Source organism: Chiloscyllium plagiosum, chromosome 7, assembly GCF_004010195.1.
Source record: "Chiloscyllium plagiosum isolate BGI_BamShark_2017 chromosome 7, ASM401019v2, whole genome shotgun sequence".
In the NCBI taxonomy this organism is placed as follows: domain Eukaryota; kingdom Metazoa; phylum Chordata; class Chondrichthyes; order Orectolobiformes; family Hemiscylliidae; genus Chiloscyllium; species Chiloscyllium plagiosum.
Genome location: NC_057716.1, coordinates 41925311 through 41946029, shown reverse-complemented (window position 1 = coordinate 41946029; position 20719 = coordinate 41925311). Strand labels below are relative to the sequence as shown.

Here is a 20719-nt window from a genome sequence, read left to right as displayed (position 1 = left end):
AAGCATTGATAGACTGCCCATTTGAAAACTTTCTGATGTAACTTTTCATTGACGTGGTGTAAAACTGGTGGCATACCTTGCCAGTCCAATATTTCATCTTCTGCATGTGTGGATGTATGTAAAGAGGAGAGCTCAATCAAGTTATGTTATATCAATGAAGGCCCAGAGAATCATCAAGCCAATGACCCTCAGGTGAATGGAAGCTGACCTAAAGATGGTATTGCAAATAACATTTAGATTATGGTCAGACTCAAATTCTTGATGAGATCATGTTTCTTTGTCACTGTGCTCATCTTCTAGTTCATTCATTTTTTTTCTTGGAATCAACTGCAGAAATTTGTCAATATCTTCCAACAAGTGTTGATCACACAGCAACTGTCTAGTCTGTAAATTCATACTGAACGATACCAGCATGGCATCCAGTACAAGAAAACAGAAATCAAACTTGTCTAGTCCAAAAAAAGTGCACTTGGAGGACCTTCAAAAAAGCATGCCAAAGATGAACTCCCAAGTGAAAAATTCTTAACGTTTTCATGCATTACAAATGCTTCTGTTTATTCTGAGATACATCTGAATTAGTCTTGCTGTTCGCTAATAAGTCCCAAGTATGATCTTTTCAGCAAGAATCTTAAATGTGCATGCACACACCTTATTAAAACCCTCATCACAGACAGGATCTTTTATCATAACCCTCTACAAATCAAATGATAAATAACAGTATTACTTTAGCACAAAGTTCAACCATGAATATATAATTGAGGAGGAGGAATACAAATGGATTTTAATGAACATTACTGCTGAGCAACTAAGCTAGCCCTGAAAAACAGAGAGCACATAGTTCAATGTTCCCAATATAATTAATTACTATTCCTAAAATTTAAAATCAAGATTTCTTCCAAACTTTCTACCTTCACATCGATCTGAAAGTCCCAATCTTTATTTCAATAAGACATTTTAAAAAACAGTTTGGTTATTCTTGTTTTCTCATTTCCAAGTTGGCTGTCTCTGAAAATCAGAGAAACATGGAAACATTAGAGCAGAGGAGGCAGTGTTTGCGCCTGCAGGAAAAGTGTTATTTGGCCCAATCTACATCTCTTGCTACATAACTCTCCAGATCAAAGCACTTCAAATATATTTCCATGTACTATATTACTAAAACATTCCTCTGCTTTCTAATTTCTTCCCTTTTAGGCAGAGAGTTCCAGACTCTTAAAAAGCTACATGTTCCTGGTTCAGTTAAAAACAATATAACACATCAGTTCTGTATATTAGTCCTTTTTTGTGTTTGTTTGTTCATGACATTATATTCAATGCTGAGAGTACCCAGAAAATCATGTACAATCAATTGCCTATCAAATGTTCCCATTCTGATCACAAAGGTCTCTCAGTGAGAATTTCTTTAGAGCCTGCAACAACTACTCAATCTATCTTTTAAATCTGTAATGGCATCTTCAGCATAAGATGCCAGGAACTACTTGGAATAATCTACTTTTTGACAAATAAACTAATTTTACAGAACAGGTTAACCAACAGGCAACGTTTTCATTTTTTTGCTTAAAAAGACGGGTATCTCTGGTGACCGTGCCAAAGAAGCAGTTCCAAACCTCAACTACTGAAGTACACTGTAGAAGGTAAGGAATTTTACAGTCAAACGAGAATTAAAACCACAAGGTTTGCACAACTGGCCGAAAGGATTCAAGACTTGTGAAACCGAGTAAGATACAAATACAGCTAGTTGCACTCAAATCACTGAGCACCAACACAAACAATCATCAGTTAGAATCAAAGAGTCATACAGCTGTCCAGCAGGGAAACAGACCCTTTGGTCCAACTCGTCCAAGCCGACCAGATATCCTAAATTAATCTGATCCTATTTGCCAGCATTTAGCCCATATTCCTCTCAACCCTTTCTATTCGTAACCCACCCAGATGCTTTTTATATGTTGTAATTGTACCTGCCTCCACCACTTCCTCTGGAGGCTTGTTCCATACACACACCACCCTCTCTGCAAAAACAGTTACCTCTCAGGTCCTTTTGAAATCTTTCTACTCTCACCTTAAACCTCAAGTTTTAGACACTGTCATGCTAGGAAAAAGACCTTGGCTATTCACCTATCCATCCATGATTTTATAAACCTCTAAGGTCACCCCTCAGCCTCCAATGCTCCAGGGGAAAAACAAAGAGCCTATCCAGCAACCCCCTCAAGCTAAAACCCTTCACAGTCCCAGCAACATTCTTCTAACTCTTTTCTGCACTCTCAAGTTTAACAACATCTTTCCTCTAGGATACTCTGTTGTTCCAATAGTTTTAAGTTATAAAGCCTATCATTTTCTTTTAAAAGAGATAATTGTTTAAATGTTGTGACCACAGGAAGCAGTTGAAGTGTATAGTACAGATGCATTTAAGGGAAAACCAGGCAAGTGTATGAGGGAGTACAGGAAAGAGGGTTACATTGATAAATTTATATGAGCAATGCTGACAGAAGGCTGGAGTATAGCATCAACATTGGCTTGGACAGTTGGTCTTGCATGGCTAGTTTCTGTACCACATACCCTAGAAGAGAAGGATGTCCAATGAGATATTGTGAACACGTCAGTGTGAGAAAAATCTCCCCAAACTCCTAATTATTTCCTTAATTTCAAAAATTTTAATAAACACAGCATGCACCAATTTAGTCATGTGAAAGATTCATCAAATAAACTGCTTAGTCAAACATCATGGTAATCTCAATTTCAATGCATTAGACACAAAAATAACTAGTCAGAACTGCACCTAGCAGGGAAGCTCATTATCACCTGCTATGTTTAAAGCCTCTCACTGATATAAATAGAACAAAAATGCATTAAATTCTGAGCTAGCTATTTTAATAGCAATCCTTGTTACATTCCAAGAATACCAGCTGAGCAGTATCTCAAACTGAGTGGTTTAACTTCCCACTAATATATATTAACAAGTGCCAGTGGTTTGTTACCACAATATTTTGGCCAAAAAACATTTTGGATATTTTAAGTACAATAACTTGTGAAAGCACGGAGCTCTGAAGCAAGTTGGTCCTCTATCCCATGATGCTTGAAGAAACAAAATTAAAATGATGCTCCTAATGATTGATGGAATCGCTTGTATTTAAGACAGACCTAAAGGCTCTCTGCTTCTTTCATGAAGAGGCCTGCACAGTCTCCTCCTGTTGAAGGGCTTTTGCCCGAAACGTCGATTTTCCTGCTCTCGGATGCTGCCTGACCTGCTGTGCTTTTCCAGCACCACTCTAATCTAGACTTGGCACAGTCTCCACCCAGTGCCACCTTCCTTCGCATGGCTGAGCTCGTTCTCACTTTGAACAACTTCTCCTTGAATTCACCTCATTTGCTCCAAGTCAAAGGTATGGCTATGGGGACCCGCATGGGTCTCAGTTATACCTGTCTCTTCATGGGGTATGTGAATCATTCCCTATTCGAGCTGCATTCAAGTCCCAACCCACAACTCCTTGTCAAATACACCGATGGCACCTTCAGCCCTACTTCCTGCTCTTGTCCAAAAGTGAAAAAGATTCATCAGTTTTGCTTCCAATTTCCATCCTTCTTTCACCTTCACCCAGTCCGTCTCTAACTCTTCCCATTTTTTACTTCACTATTTTCATTTCTGGGGGTATGCTGTCCCCCAAATTCCATGAAAAACCCATCAGCTCACCGTTACCTTGACAACACCTCCTTCTGCTCTACTTTCTGCAAGGACTCCATTTCATTTGCTCAGTTTGTCCACCTCTGTCACTTCTGTTCTGATAATGCCACCTTCCAACAGGCTGCTCTTTTTTCCCCAACTCAGGATCCTCCCACATTGTGGTTGACAGAGCCACAAGCTGTGTCTGACCCATCTCCCCAAATTCTGCCCCCACCCATTGCCCTCCTTTCATGTACAATGATGGCATTCTTCTTGTCCTCGTTTTCCACCCCAAGAGTCTCCACATTCAAAGGATCATCATCTACCATTTCCACAACGTTCAGCAGGATGCCTCCAACAAACACATCTTCCCCTCCACTGTAAGGAATCTACAGGGGCCATTGCCTCTATGAGACCCTGACTCACTCCTCCATGAGTACGAAGACTTCCTGACTTTCCTATGGCACCTTAGCATGCAATTTCAGGTGTAACATTTGCCCATTTACCTTCTCCTTGCTCACTGTCCAAATCCCAAGCACACTTTTCAGGCTAAGTAGAGATCTGAAAACCTCTTCAAAGCAACTTCACCACATTCCACCCTTTCAAGCACTCAATAACAAGCCTTATTTTCTTTGTGGCTTGATTACTTAGTCATTTTTGGAGAGAACCCATTCTCGCCCTTTCATGTACAGTCACATCTCTATTGCTCTTTTGGCACTATGAATAATCCCTCTGCCTTTTGCACTGGACCTTCACACCATCTGTTCTCTTGCTCCTGCTCTACCTTTATCAAAAGTACTAAAAAACACAATTTTCCAATACTTTTCAGTTATAAAAAAGAGCCATATCAGATTCAAAATGTTGATTACATTTCTCTCTGAACAGGTGTTGCCAAAACTGCTGAGTTTCTCCAGCATTTTCTCTGTTGTTCTAATCTCCCAGTAATTGACTTGCTTGGAATCAACTACTAAAACATGTCATGTGTTCAATAGGTATGACAGCAGTTGCATCTCTAAGTCACAACTATATGGGTTTAAACCTCACTCCAGAGACATCAACACCAACCATAAGCATTCTTGAATGACAGCTGTTCCATTGAAGGTGTCACCTTGAACTGAGATGTTAGAATGCAGCCAGGTCCTCAGTTTAAGGCAAACATAAACATTTCCAATATGTCATTATGATGATGAGTGGAATTAACCTCAACGTTTAGATCAATATTTTTCCTTGAATTAACATTACAAAAAGCAGACTGCCGGATTATTATTGTATTGCTGTTTGAGAGAGTTTGCTGTGTACAAATTTGCTGCCATGTTTATAACAGTGACTACACTTCAAGTAGTTTACTAACTATTAAATACAGGTGGATGGACTGAAGGTTATATAAATACCATCTCTCTTTTTTTCTTCCACTTTTTCCACAGAAGAACATCCATGTGCAAGATATTTGAACAATACCTCAGGAAAGATCTCGGACTTTCGATAGAGAGGAGAACAATTGCATTAGAACGAGGAGCAGGTCACAAAAATGTAACCAGTATTTCAACCAAAGTTCATCTTAATGGCTCGCAACATGTGAGACAGGACATTAAAAACACTTGTTACCTTGCTCTTAACTTCCCTAGTGCGGCAGGGAAACTGGGAACTAATGGTATATTTAAAAAACACTTGTAAAAACAAGCTTTGGAAATTACATTGAAAATTATGACACCCTTGGTGAGGAGTTGAGGCGCCACCTAAATACATAACGAATGAAATCAATGGGACATCACCTCCTTTTTCTCCCGTGTTAATCAGTTTGGTCAATGCACAATGCCGATCTTTAATTTGCAACCTTACTATCCTCTAGTATTCCATTAGTTTCAGTAGTTTATGAGGTTTTAAGTAAGAAGAAAGTAACTCAAACAGAATTGGCTTGATGGTGAGACAGAGGGTGGTGGTGGGCTGTTTTTTGGACTGGAAGTCTGTGACCAGCTGGGTTCCACAAGATCAGTACTGCATGCATTTTTGTTTGCCATTTATATAAACCATTTGGATGAGAACACAGGTGACATGGTTAGTACGTTTGTGAATGACACCAAAATGAGTGGTATAGTGGACAGTGAAGCAGGTTATGTAAGATTATAAAGAGATCTTGACCAATTGGGTCAATGGACTAAAGAGTGGCAGATGGACTTTAATTTGGATAAATGTGAGGCATTGCATTTTGATAAAACAAAAATGGCAGGACATAAATATTAATGGTAAGGCCCTGGGTAGTTTTGTGGAAGAGAGAGACCTAGGGTTCAGATACGCAATTCTTTGACATTTGCGTCGCAGGTAGACAAGGTGTTAAGGAGGCATTAGCACACTTGCCTTCATTGCTCAGACCAATCAAAACTGGAATTGGGATGTCATGTTGAGGTTGTACAGATGTCCTGTGTACAGTTCCGGTCGCCTTGTTATAGGAAGCATATTATAAAATTGGAGAGAATTCAGAAAAGATTTACCAGGATGTTGCCGGGAATGGAGGGTTTGGGTTATAAAAAATATGCTGGTTAGGCTGGGACTTTTTTTCACTGGAGTGTAGGAGGTTGAAGGATGACCTTTTATTAAAGTTTATAAAATCATGAAGGGCACAGATAAGGTGAATAGCAATGATCTTTTTCTCAGGGTGGGATGGTTCAAACCTAGGGGGCATATCTTTAAGGTAAAAGGAGAACAATTTAAAATGGACATGAGGGATAACTGTTTTACACAGAGAGTGGCTTGCGTGTGGAATGAACTGCCAGAGGAAGTGGTGGGTTCAGGGACAGTTACAACATTTAATAGACATTTGGATAAGTGCACGAATAATGCAGTTATGGATTCTTTCAGCACCGAAACAGACCACTCAGTCCAACCAGTCCCCACTGAACATAATCGCAAACTAAACCAGTCCCCTCTGTCTGCTCCCAACCCATATTTCTCCAAACCTTTCCTATTCATGGATCTACCCAAATGTCTTTTAAATAGTGTTGCTATACCCACATCCATCACTTTCTCGGGAAGTTCATTCCACACATGAATTCGCCTCTGTGTAAAATAATTTGCCTCATGTCTTTTTTAAAATCTCTCTCCTTCCACCTTAAAAATGTGCCCCCTTAACTTGAAATCGCCAGTCCGAGGTAAAAGACAACCACCGTTAACTCTATCTATACCTCTCACTATTTTCTAAACTTCTATCAGATCGCCTCTCAACCTCCTACGCTTCAGTGAAAAAACGTCCCAGCCTATCTTTATAACTCAATCCTTTCATACTCAGCAACATCCTGGTAAATCTCTTCAAAGAATTATGTACCTGCACCCCTAGGTCTCTGTTCTATAATGCTACCCAAGGCCCTACCGTTAATTGTGTAAGTCCTACACCCTTGTTTGTTATATCAAATGCAATACCTCACAAGTATCCAGTTTGAACTCATCTGCTATTTCTCAGCCCATTCACCCATTTGATCAAGATCCAATTGTAATCTGAGAGGGATGTGGGCCAAATGCAGACTAGTTTAGTTTGTGAACCTGGTCAGCATGGACTAGTTGGACCGAAGTAACCTTGTAACTCCATGAGTCTAATTAAAATTATTGCTCTGAGCTGATCAATGTAGAGAACTAAATATAGTGAAGTTATGCAGTTTACAGTGAAACAGAAGAGACATTTTTGTAATGATCACGCTAGTGAAATAACTATGGCTTAGTCATCACATCACATATACCTAACGTATGTCTCACAGTATGGACAGTCGCACGTGTGGTATAAACTCAAACACAGCTGATGTTATCCTCAGGAAGCTACCACATTTCAAGACAGTCAAGGAGGTGTACCTCTGACTTACAATTAGTTTTGTTCAGCTCTTTGGTGTGCAATTGGCACAAAAAGTAAACTACAACACAGGCAAGGGAATCAGCTTATCTCATCTCCACCAGTAACTAAGCTCCTCATAAATAAATGTGGTCTCCTCTTCATCTAACCCTTCAAGCATATGTTGCTTTTTATTTCCATCTTATTCATTCACCTTGCCTCACCTTGAAATGAATCCAAACTGCCCCTGAACACCAAAAATACTGCAGATGCTCAAATTCCCAGCTCCATGTCATCCTCACAAACCTTTGTTGTACCTTCTCTACTGTTTCTCTGTTCTTTTTATAAGAGGTAAAAACAAACTGCAAGGTGTAAGGATTCCAGTCTAGACAATTTTGCCTAATGTTTCCTCTTTTATAATCTCTCTAGTCATGATCTCCAGTATAGGGATGACATTTTGAATAACTTTATAACTCTGCATTTCCAAATTTAGCAATTTAATTAAGCATTTTCCGAACAGTTAAACTGTTACAAAAATTGGGTGTGGATTGTAATAAAAGATTGTATTCAATGTTTTTGATTGATAGAGGAAGAGGCAGAATTCCACAACACTAACATGATATTGCCAAATGTAGCTCCAGAAAATTAAACTTCAAAGCAAAAGACTCAACCCTAAAACAGCAACATAAATTAACATTCACTTTTATTCTGATGTTACTTGAGATATAAATTTTTAAGTAATGGCTTGGACACCAAGAGAATTTCTTCAAGTTTGGCATCCTCCCTTCCTTGTTCTGTTGCAGACTGTACCATGAAATCTTTCACACACAAACATCATCAGTTACAACTTTACCAGAAAGAGGGCAGACCTAACAATCCCTTTGTGCTGTAATGATGTAATTCAAGTCATTGAGAGGAATAACCTTGCGAGCAGAGGAAGGAAATAGACTACAGAAACACCCAGGAAGAACAAGGTTACATTTGGTGGAATCACTTGTTTCAAAAATTCCATTGTGTTCCAATATTGTTGAATGTTTCTGCCAGAGCACCTTGTTTATACAGTGTTTAGATGCGATTGAAATTCTTCCGATGGGTGGACACTTCTAAGCATGGGTGGTCCGAACTTGCATAAAAACATCCACGCCTTTCAAGTATATTTCTCATGTGTAGTGCTTTGAAAAAGTACAACATACATTCTGTTTGTTTGTAACAGTAGAGGGAGGGAGTCTGCGCATATCTTCAAAAGCAGTCTGGCCATTTTATCTTGCAAGAATTTCACAACACTTTTTTTTAAAAAAGAAACCATGGATCACAGCTCCTGCATTCAACCTATAAATTAATCTGGATAAGCTTAGAAAAAGACTTAAGCAGCAGGACATTTATTTTAAACTGGAGATGACTAACGTACTGGAATATAGTCCAAGTGGTGAGATACAGTTTGCTCCACTAAGTTTGGACCCCTGTTCAAATCCAAACAGTACGGTAACTTCAATATCATTTGCAACATGATTTCAAATGACCTAGGCAATTCACAAGTGATATATAACCAAACTTCTGATCTTCCCTGTATAAGTTCATCCAAAGGGTATATATGGCAATTTCATGTAAACAAAATACTTGATCCCCAGAATTTTTTTCTTAGACAAAATATAAAATTATTAAGCATTATAAAATCTAAACATACGAACTGGAGTTCAGCACTGATTGCTGCCAAGTTTGAAAACTCAGTAGGTGATTGAAAGAAAAAGTGAAAAGATTCATTCAGAAATTTTCATTCTTAAAAGATAGCACAGGTCTGAAAATTCACCTGCAGTAAGTAAGTGTACAGATATGTAAAAGAAAACAGCTTCGGTTTTGAGATCGAAGACCCCAATAACACATAATTGAAACCGTCTCAATCATTAATTGTGTTCTCACTAAACACATCTGGATTGCTAAAGACAAGCAAAGATTTTGTACTGCGGTTCAAAGATGATCCCAAGAAAATGCCTTTCATATCTCTCTCCACTGTGAAGTTCTTTGCAGTTCACTAAAGTACGCTAAATTTTTACATTGGAATGGCAATATTGACTCAAGTGACACTACACAGTTAGAGGAGCAGAGTAGTGTTAATACAAAAGTGCTCAAAATAATACTTTCTTCCCAGTTACAATTATTTCTGAACTTGTGAAAATAGGTTAATGTCAAAAGGATATGTCATTCTTCTTGCTCTATTTACATGAATAATGAATAAGTTTAAACAGAGAAAAATTACAAATGTTTCTTGCTAATTAACAATAAAAGACAATTGATAAAACTTCAAATGCTTCAGATCTTTTAAGCAGATACAAAGCTGCACCTATTTAACTCAACTTGAAAATTTTAATAAGACATAGTTTTAATAAAACTATGATCATAATTTCAAAGTTCTGCCACAAGCCAGAATAACTTTAAATGAACTACAAACATCATAGTTTGTTTGCTGACACAGAACAGCTTTGTCAAAACAAAAAAAATGCATAAGTATGCATGAATGAACAAATACTTAAAATCAAGTATAACAGTTTCTAAACAAAATACATTTACTACATTAAAAAACAAAAAAATTGTAACTGAGCGTGCAGGAAAGAAATATTTAAAGGACTGATGTTTTATATGCTGATGTAAAATTTAGACTCGGATTGTTCTTTCTGGAGCGGTTCAAAGAGTCATAATTGTTGGTTCTAAAATCTAGACCTACAAAAGGTAATGTGTTTTTGTGAATTGTACTTGAACAATTTGAAAACTTGCAAGTAATACCAAACTAGATGGTATAGTTAATATTCAGGATGACCGCAACATATGAGAAACAGCAGGAGAAGGCATACAGCCTCTTGAGCCCACTCTACCACTCAGTAAGATCATGGCTCATCAACTGCCTCAATTCTACTTTCTCACCCACCTCTCATATCCCTCAATTCTCCCAGTGTCCAATAATCTCAAGTGAGAACAGATGAAAGGATCTGACAAATGAAAACAACTCAGCCAAATTACGGTGAGAGAAAAGAGTGCGTGCAGCTTGAATCAGATGAAGTAAGTGGCCTCTTTCTATGCTGTACATTCTAAGTAATTTTTTTACTATTAATGAAACAGAGATAAACAGGTTGACTCAGTTGACACAAAGTTGCTGCAGCACTCAAATTTGCAACTGTCAAATGACATGTACTAAACAAATTAAGCAGTAAAATATCCATAAATATAATATTTCTGGAATATTTGATGAATTGTCCTATGTTTCGTTTTTCTAAATAATGCTTAAAGAAAAGTGTGGAGATACAGCCAAAAAGTTCTCAACCCTGTCATCACCCTTGCTTGATTACCGAAAATGTACAGTCTTCCACTATTAACATCCTGGGGGTTACTATTGACTAGAAACTCAACTGGAGAGGTTATGTGATTATAGTGGCTACAAGAGCAGGTCAGAGGCTAGGAATCCTGCAGCGAATAGCTCACCTCCTGATGACCTGAAGACTGGTCACCATCAACAAGGCACAAGTCAGGACTATGATAAAATGCTCCCTATTTGCCTAGATGAGTAGCTCTAACAACATCAAGAAGCTTCACACCATGCAGGACAAAGCAGCCTGTTTGATTAGCACTACATGCAGAAACATCCACTCTTTCCAGCACTAATACTCAGTGGCAGCTGTGTTTACTATCCACAAGATGCAATACAAAAATTCACCTAATCTCCTTAAAAAGCATCTTGAAAACCCACAACCCACTGCCATCCAGAACAAGGTCAGCAGATACAGGGAAACATCACCACCTGCAAGTTTTCCTCCAAGCCACTCACCTTCCCAACTTGGAAATATATTACAATTCTTTTACTATCGCTGAATCAAAATGCTGAAATATGCTCCCCAATAGCATTGTGAGTGTACAAAGTTAAAGATCACACAACACCAGGTTATGGTCCAGTTTTATTTGGAAGTACAAGCTTTCAAAGTACTACTCCTTCATCAGATAGCTACCTCAGGGACCACAGCAGTTCAAGAAGGCAGTTCACCACCACCTTCTCAAAAACAACTAGGGACCTGGCCCAAACAGCAACCACCAAGTGTCATTAATGAATATGAAGTACGTCAGAACTATTTGGATCTCTAGCCAAGTTTTTCCAGTACATTTACAAATGTGGCATCAACCCAAATTGGAAAACTAAGAGGTGAACCCATTCATGAAAGGCCAGATGAATCCACTCCCACTACTATTCAAATAGCTAGCTTGCAGAAATATTTTCAGATGTTCAGAGATGTTATTATACACCTCCGGAGCATGTGGGACTTGCACTTGGGCCTCCTGCTCAGATATAAGGACAATAACACATGCAACAAGAACACTTGAACTCTCAATCATCAGTAAAACCGTCAATGTTATTAGTTTGGATTTTATTGAGAACAATTTACTACAGCCTTGATCCAAACATGCACAAGAAATTAACTTCAGCCCCAGAGTCTCAGCCACAACCCTTGATCCAAGGCATGATTTGACCAACTGTTGCATGAAGGACCCCTATAGAAATTAAAATTAATTCAGATAGGGGAGTTGGGGTGTAGGGAATGGAGATATTTAATCTCAACTGGTTGAAATCATAACCCAGCACAAAGGAAGGTGGGTGTGGTCATTGAAACCCAGTCAATATAGTCCCAGGATATGGCTGGAGTTTCTTCAGGACTGTACCTCAAACCCAACTATCTTCAGCTACTTCATCAATCTGAATCTGAAGTCAGAAATGGGAGAGTGAACTGATGATTGAAGTGTGTTCAGTTCCAATTTTGCTACTTCTCAGATATTGAAGCAGCCGGTACCTGCACGTGACACAAATAAGAACATTTCAGCTTTGGCTGATGGATGTAACATGGTCTCGCACGTGCTATACAGTGATGCCTTTCAACAAGTGTATCTAACCTCTATTGACATTATACAACATAACTATTGTTAAATCATTGTTCTTCAAAGTCCACGAAGGATCCAAAATGCTAACCAGACCAGTCACATAAATGCTGTGGTTATAATCACCTCAACAGAGATGGGTCACTCTTCAGGACTCTTTCCACCACCTAAAAGATACATACTTCAGTAGGTAAAACTCTTTAAAACCAAAGATCATTCACGCACATTCAAGACAAAATAGCTAGCTTGATCCACATCTCATCTATAATTGTAAGCTTCTGGCCTATCAAGCATCACAACATGTATTTGATGCATTGCAACAATTCGGCACAAGTTCTTTGACAGCGCTGTTCCCACCTCTCCTCCTTCCACCACCCAACTTTATTTTAACCTACAGGTACATTAGTAGCAGGCACACAGGAATATCATCACTATTGCATGCTTCTTTCATCCACCATGCAAATTTGAAATATAACAAATCAAAATACTCCAACTCCCCAAACCAAAAGCACCAAGTTACCTGCAGTATGTGGATTATAAGATGTCAAGGAATAAACTTGCTGCTGCTTTCTCATGTGCAGTTACTGATGGCCAATAAATGTTGGCCTTGTCAGCAACATCTACATCCCAAGTGACTCATAAAACTGTTCCACTTTATAGTCACTCATCTTTCTTTAATACCAATCAGTCCATTCCGCTCAATGCAATGATTTAGCAATCCATTCTTTGTATCGCCTTCAATCTGGAATGTGTCATTTTTGAAGCCCCCAAAGACACTGTTCCTTCATCTTTATCACATGCAAACCATTTTTTAAAAACTTTCATAGCTGTATTCCAAAACAGTCTTCATTCATCGATATTCATTCTTCTCTCCCATCTCAAGCATCATTCCCACATCAGTCGTCATTAATAAAGCAGTGTCTAAGACATCAGCTTTCATTTCATGTCAAATGCCCATTTCCCAATCAGTGCTATTAATTTCAGAACTATAGTGCTGCACCCCTTGCTGTGGAGAATTTTCCAATACCTGGAGATCATTATCAGAAAATACTGTTAACCAAGTGGTGATCAACCATTTCATCTTTGGCCATAATCGACTCGGGGGCAACTTCTCCAGAATACATTTCAAACCAAAGCACGGTGGGGATATCAATAGACATCTGAACTCTCTTTTCTCTTCCAAGCCGCAAATCTTGTCTATCAGCACAGCTGTCCTTTTGCCCATTTACTCACATGATACAGGAGATTAAATTCATCATCACTCATGTTAACACATTTTTTCCTTGGGACATTTAAAAAAAAAGAGTTTTGCTAGCATCTGTCTTTCGAGTCCACTTTTTAAATTTTCAAACTAGGTTTGAAAAGGTGCTAACCTCTGGTTCACAATCCTTCCTACTTAACTCTTGATTAGGGTGGCATCTAACACAGGTAACATGGCCTGGAATCTTTGTCTCAATAACAATGAGGAGCAGTGCAGGCCATTCAGCTCCTTGAGGCAGTACCTCTGTTCAATATGATCATCGCTGATCCTCTATCTCTACACCATATTCTCACTTTCCTTCCAAACTTCTTGGTGCCTTTAATATCCAAAACTGCATCAAATCTCTTTCTTGAATACACCCAGTGACCTGGTCTGCTTAGGCTTCTGTGTGGCAAACGCTGCAGGTTGACAACTCTCTAAGAGGAGAAACATCTCACCTCAGTCCTAAATGGATTCTCCATACCCTGAGATCTCTGATCCTCAACTCCCCAACCAAGGGAAGTCACCTCTCTGCATCTTGTCTGTCCAGCTTGGTTAGAATTTATGCCTTTCAATTAACTCCCTTTTGAAGACTTCTAAACTCTAGTGAACACAGGCCCAGTCAAACAAAGCTCTCTTCATCGCACAGCACTCAGTATCAAGCCTTGTGAACCTGAACTGTCCTTCATCTACGTCAACTGACTGCAGCATGGTATGGGCTGGTGAAGCCCAGGAGACTGTAACAGTGCAGAGGAAACGTTGGACGCTTTTTGAGTTGTCTTTCTTTATCAATAATTTCATTTTAAGTTAATGTGAATGGTACCTATGCATGGCAATGATACACAGTTTTCACTGCATTTTATATTGAATAATGTAACAATAATTGATTCAATTCAATGCAACTGCATCTTTCCTTAGGGAGGGACAAGAAACTGCTCACAATACGTCAGGTATGGTCTCATCAAGGCCTGCATTATCATGCCTACTTAAAGACTCAAATCGTCTTTCAAGGCCAGTAGACAAGTCGGAAACCCTTAATCTGCAAACCTTATCACCTACTGGTTTTCAGATAAAATATATTTTTGGTTTTTGATTCTCCTAGTCTGCTTGGGTCCTTTGGAAAAGAATTTCACAACCTGAATGAACCGAAAAGCATTTTTTTCTCTCAAAAAGGACCTGAACAGATCCAAATAGAACCATTGGCATGCTGTGTTTGGCCATTTGTGAAAAAAAATGTAGATTTGTTTGGGACTGATTAAGTTAAGCAAAGTAATATTCCAATGGGCCTGAACTCTGTGTCTACAGATCTATTTGGGCCATCTTCTGAAAAGAGGTTCTGTTTTTGGATCTTTTTCGGTTTTCAGACCTACAAGTAAATGATACCCAGCCTACACACTTGCCTTTCTCATCACCTACTGTTCTTGCCTGTTAACTTTAATTGCGTGGTGGACAAGGATACCCAGATTCCTTTGTACATCCACAATTCCCAATTTAATTACCATTTAAATCATAGTCTGTCTTTTTGCTTTCCACTCGCAAATGCATAAAGTCACATTTATCCACATTATACTACATCTCCACGTGTTTGCCCACACACTCAATTATCTCGGTCACAGTGAAGCCTCCATGAAGCTCACGTTAGAAGCTGCAAACTGAACCTCATCAAGTCAAGTTCTTCAAAGAACCAAGATAAAGTGAGGACTGCAGATGCTGATCAGAGTGGGGTGCTGGAAAAGCACAACAGGTCAGGCAGCATCTGAGGAGCAGGAGGATCGACGTTTCGGGCGTAAGTCCTTCACCAGGAATCATTCAATTCTCCTGTTCCTCGGATGCCGCCTGACCTGCTGTGCTTTTCCAGCACCGCACTCTGGACTTTTCAAAGAAACAGCCAACTAGCTGATTTTAAAGCATTGATCTGAGGAAATCCATCTACCTTCCTTCTCTCTAATCAATAACAGAACATTAGATGAACTCATCAGAACTGGATAAAATAACCACGGGAAGATAAAAAAGATGTCTGACTCTCTAGATCATGACCATATGTACAACTCATAATTAAAATTATTTTCTCTCCGTGCCACAGTGCTATATTTAGACCTGAATTGGTTTTGTCTCGAACAAAGCGGATTAGCAGTACATCTGAGGCTTGAGTGACTGACAGGAACCTATCAAAGCAAACCGTTTCTTCATTACTATATGTCAGTCTCACGTTGGATTAATAACCAGAGAAGGTGTCTCACGAGATTTCCGTTTATTCGCGGAGGAATTCAACTGTAGAGCACTGTAACTGAGAACCTTGCTTCCAACATTGAAGACACTACTGGGATCAATCGTTCGAAAACAATGCGACATGGCTACAGACATCACAATATTAATTTTGCCTCGCTTTATACGGCAGTTAAACACTGTACCAAAATTACATGATTTATCAATAGCACTGCTGTCTAACTTAAATTAGGGACTGGATAAAGGCGCAGTTCCCCCTCCCATTTTAGTCAAGATCGTTGGATGGATTACCCCGCTCCATCAAGCCTCGGAAATATTTGATGACAGCCCCCATTAATCCGTTCATTTTAACAAAATCACTAAACAGTAAAATACATTGTAAGCATGATCACTTTTAACATCAAATGCGCTTTCTATTTTTAAAGGAATCGTGTTATTTGTTTGTATTCTACAGATTTAAAATGAGCGAGACCGTGAAACAATGTAGGTCACTTCAGTGGAGCCATTTAAGGCACAAGTTGAACTATTCGCCATGCATCTGAAGTTTCTCTGACATTTCCACCCATCTCAATCCAGAATAGGAAAGCAACGGTTCTATACAGTTCCCCATCAAACCGATGCTCCAAGTGCCCCTTTCGAATTCAATGCCAAAGAATTTCTGTTTAATAATGAGACGAGTCCTTGAAATTGACAACAATTTTAAACCACTTCCAGCTCTCAATAAAACATTTCCTCGGGCTGACCACCCGGCAGCGACCTGATTCGCCTAATAATAGAGAAAAGGCTTAAAATTACACCAGCAAAAAAAAACTCAGAAAAAGAAACATACAACCTTCGCTGGAATGATCAGCTCCAAAAGCAGTGCAACCGTAAGCACAGAGAGAAAAGACAATCCCCTCATCCCCTGGAAATACCTCGTGCCCGTGGTTCGCCGTCCCTTCTGGCTGCAGCTTCAACATAAAATCTGGGCGAGATTTCGAGGAACTCGGTGCTCCCATCCCCAGCATCGCTGATCTGGGCTGCAGCGGCAGATCCGCGCTCCGCCGATTCCTTCGCCGGCTTTTCACAGGAGCCTGCGCACATCGCGCCCAGGGCTGACCCGCTCACCTACAAGCTGGTGTCTTAGGAAATACACACACCGGAACTGTCACGGGCTCGGAGATAAATACATCACATCCACAGCTCAGCTTAACCCTTTAGAACAGAACGGTGGATACAGTTGATCAGTCCCTGTGATTACACAGAAATGTTGACATACCCATGGGAATCGCAATGGGACAGAAACTTCACTCATCAAGACTACGCGCGTTTCTGTCCACAAGCCACGAATTAATGCAAACTTACATTTCTCGTTGGTTGCTGCTGATCTTTTGAGTTTGCATCGCTGTGATCAATGACCCCGTGTAAACGCACAACAAAGTATCTCTTCTTCTTTCGGATGCGGACATTTATTGCCGACTTCCAATAACTTGCTCCTCTTTTTGTGCACTTTTATACCTATCCACCTTACCCATGCACTGCTGCAGCATTTCTCACGCTCTGCATGATTTGGAGATGCCGGTGTTGGACTGGGGTGCACAAAGTTAAAAATCACACATCACCAGGTTATAGTCCAACAGGTTTAATTGGAAGCACACTAGCTTTTGGAGTCCGAAAGCTAGTACTTCCAATTAAACCTGTTGGACTATAACCTGGTGTTGTGTGATTTTTAACTTCGTACACTTCAGCACGTGAGCCACATCTCATCTTCAGTTTCGGCCCAGATAAGACATACAGCACAGCCTTTTCCATATTAATGGATATATCACGAAGTAAGAGTGGCGTTTTTTTTGAAATCCTGTTATCTCTTTCATGTAAAAAATGTGAAGACAAGCAGCACCTTTGCCCCTATTCATACATCCTTCGCCTCACTGTGTACTCTCTACACTGTTCCACTGATGAGTGGAAGATATTTGTCTTTCTCTTTCTTTAGTTAAGGTATTAAACCGAAATCCGACAGGGAATCAACTCAGGCACAAGACATGATTAAAGAGTTCATTTTGTCGTCTCTCAATACACACCTCTCAAGCAGCAATAGGTGAACTGGTCATTGTTAGATTCCACAAACAATATTCGGAAAAATGTGTAAATTGGACACTGCATTTAACAAGGTAACAAAACTAACTGCACTTCAAACAAGCGACTGCGAAGCGCTTTGGACAAGCAAGGTCTTGTTAAGTACAAATTATTTCATCGCGTTTATTTTTGTTCCAATTCAACGTTTCACTGTCACGTTCACTCCTCACGTTTGATCCCCTTCAGCGTTCCAGCAGCAAGTTGCATACTTCACAAGTACAGTATTTCTGTATATGTACTCCTATTCAGTCCACTTATTTGTCTTATCTGAGCCAGTCATTAATCCGTGGCAACCTCTTCAAGGCTCTTGTGTCCCGAATTAGTTCTTTGCAGCATCGAGCTCCAGGGTATAAATGGTTCTCAGTGAACACAGACGATCCCAACGCCCATTCCACATGATGCGCCGACCTCGTTGTCTTTGAGCTTCTCGCAGCCAATGTATCCATTATCCATCGCCTTTCCCATTCCAATTCAAGGGAAAATACTCGATCACGTCCCACGGGAAATGACGACGTGCTGAACCGTTTTGTCCAGGCTGAAGGCAGCCGGATTAAAAGGAAGACGGTGGGGGTCAGATCGACAACAGTGTATAGTTACCATGCCTCTGACCAAACCATGGCTTACAAATTCAAACTGGAACAAGAGCTCGGCTCCTCGCAACTTGTTAGAGGACATTCATTTTCCAATTTTCCGCGCTCCTACAAACCGACTAACGGAGCTCCAAGCGCAACATGTTCAATGGAGACTAATTGACTGTATCGCTATTAAAGATGGAGTTTATGTTTAGAACTGTGCTAACATACAATAGGCACACTGCGCTCCCTCTTGCACCTTCGTAATCGTGTTGGAGAAACTCAGCAGGTCTGGCTGCATCGGTGGTGAGAGAGAGTTAACATTTCGAGTCGAAGTCATGTCATGTAGACTCGAAACGTTAACTGTTTCTCTCTCCAAAGACACTGCCAAACCTCCTGAGTTACTCCAACACTGTTTCATTTCAGCTTTCTAGCATCCTCAGTACGTTTTTCAAAAATAGAGGGAGAACATTAGTTTTCTAACAGCGAAAGTGTTCGGATTTAATCACCCATGTGAAAGTGTTTTTATTGTTGTTCAAATGCATTTCGTTGTGTCAATATCAGACCTGGTCATGTGAAAGTTCAATTCATCGAGCAAAAGGCCTTTTTAGCACAACACAGATGGCGAGCAGGTTAGAAAAACACGTTCAGCATGAACCCAGGCCTGTTTTGATGATCTTCGATTTTCCACCGTTATTCTATAATATATTCATCGTTACGGTTCCAGGGTGTAAAACATCATCTCGAATTATGCCTTCACTTGCTGTGCTTCGGAGATTTTGTTTTAAATCAGTAAGGGGCCAGCAAGTGAATAAAAAGGAGTCGTAATTCTGGCAAAGATACTGATTGCCTTTCCATAGTGCCTCGAGGATGTACAAAACGAGGTCGGTCGCAGAAGGCTGGAGTGAAAACACGTCGACACTAATGAAAGAGCAAAAATGGGTTTCTGGTGCTCTCGGCGGGCTCACTGTACCGGGGAGGAGGGGCAACATCAGATTTTTGACAACTTCCAAAACTTCCCCTGTGAATTTTCCCGAGTGCAGTGGAAATGCTGGTCTACAATCAATACCACATTTTTAAAAAAGCGTGGTGATTTGGATAATGGTCACGTTAATAATTGTAAACAAGTGCAAATATTATACAGCAGCTTTTGGAGTTAGCCTTTTTCTCTACTCAACATTGTCTTCTCAGAAATCGATTATTAAAAGCTTGCTAAAGATCTCCAGCCATAATTAGAGAAATGTTTTGCTAAGTGCTAATGTTCTAATATTACAGCTGGGGGGGAAAAAAACCTTTTTAGGTTATTCATTTCAAGATAGTGTCTACCACGCAAGTTGACACCCTGGAAAGTGGCGACTGCTGGATCTAAGTTAGCTCCGCCGATTTTCGACTCTAATTGTAGCCAATTTTTCACAATATTTCATTGCTTTCCAAGGGTATTTGAATGTCCTGGACAAAATCGAAATGATTGTGGATGACATTCTGTGCAACAGCACTAGCAGAAATGTTTATTGTAAAACCAGGAAGACATATCACCCAGGCGCAAAGCTCCCTTTGATTTCCGTTCAGAACAGCACGGAGGGGAGGTGGATTTGAGATTGTAGTTGATCTTATCAAATGGTGGGACAGGAACGACGGGTCGAATGGCCTATTCCTGCCCCTTGTTTCTGTGTTCTTATTCAGATATCAAATGTTGATAATATTGTAACTTCTACAAGAGAAAACCCAGCTGAGCTCAGTTCCACCAAAACGTGCAGCCTGTCTACTTCCATCCAATCATCCAATGGGAGTCCGCCTGGACCTCCAAAACAATCAAGAAACTGCAGTCGTTGCAAACACTAGTCTTGCTGACCTCCACTAAACCACAGGAATTTGTCCAGCTCCCCCGTAAGGCCTAAAAAGAAACCATGCTAACTACATACTTGGGTAACCTATTACAGCCAATACTTTCTGAACAAACTTGCAGATTTTCTTACTGATGTTCCTAGTCCCCATCTCCATATCAAACTCAAGTAATCTCTCCAGCCTAATTCAAGATATTCCTGTATATTTTTTCAAGCTCACGTAAAGAATGGATAGCGATTAAATTGATGAAGAAAAAAACTGAATGAAAGTAAATGAGCAAGAAATACCCAAGCAGCACAGAATTTAAGCCTTTTTACAAGTACATAGAAAGGAAGACATTG

The 20719-nt window shown here is 39.8% G+C and overlaps 1 protein-coding gene across 2 annotated transcripts in view; it reads right to left on the bottom strand.

The window, feature by feature from the left end:
• The window catches only part of znf385b (zinc finger protein 385B), a 426346-nt gene extending 409427 nt beyond the window's left edge, over positions 1-16919 (bottom strand). The window contains exon 1 of one of the 2 annotated variants that reach the window (XM_043693506.1): positions 16761-16919. The gene's annotated coding sequence lies outside the window, so the exon portion shown is untranslated. The other variant, XM_043693507.1, reaches the window with a different exon arrangement.
• Positions 16920-20719: the final 3800 nt, after the last annotated feature.